The sequence below is a fragment of the Sinocyclocheilus anshuiensis genome, unplaced genomic scaffold (assembly GCF_001515605.1).
Source record: "Sinocyclocheilus anshuiensis isolate Anshui unplaced genomic scaffold, SAMN03320099.WGS_v1.1 scaffold274, whole genome shotgun sequence".
In the NCBI taxonomy this organism is placed as follows: Eukaryota; Metazoa; Chordata; class Actinopteri; order Cypriniformes; family Cyprinidae; genus Sinocyclocheilus; species Sinocyclocheilus anshuiensis.
Window position 1 is genome coordinate 463,700 of NW_015547698.1, and position 665 is coordinate 464,364.

Genomic DNA, 665 nt, shown 5'->3' on the forward strand with positions numbered 1-665 from the left:
ATTTTTTTGGGGGGGATCAAACTGTTAACACCGTGTGTCCCAACCAGACACGACGCGATAAAAAGTATCTTTTCCTTGTAGTTTTTGTCCTAACCACCCACCACAGCGACAGCGACACATTAAAATAAGCGACATGGGATTATATTTTAGGAACGGTTTTTATTTTCTGCGACGTCGCGGCAGGAGCAACATACAAAATATGACAGTGATAATCTCAGGTAATGATTATGTGCTTTATTCAATATTAAAAGTGTCTAATGTGAGTTTGAATATTTTGCGTGATCTTTATAGCCATAGTGAAAGCAACAATATATATTTTACCTCAGATCTTGAAAATAATTTAAATCAAACTTGTACGTTGAAACCGTGAACTCACTGCGAACCAACACGTGTAGGCTATTCCATAACAAAGATGGTATCAGTCACTCACTCGCTTGAATTTTCATGCCACATTATTTGAAATTAATGCGGGCCAAATTTTTTTCTCTCACGGGCCGCCTATTGAGGAACTCTGCCCTAGGAAATCGGAGTCCACTAATGGACGGAGAGCATTTTCTCATCTGGCTCCTAAACTCTGGAATAGTCTTCCTGATAATGTCCAGAGCTCAAACACACTCTCTCTGTTTAAATCTAGATTAAAGACACATCTCTTCAGCCAAGCATTC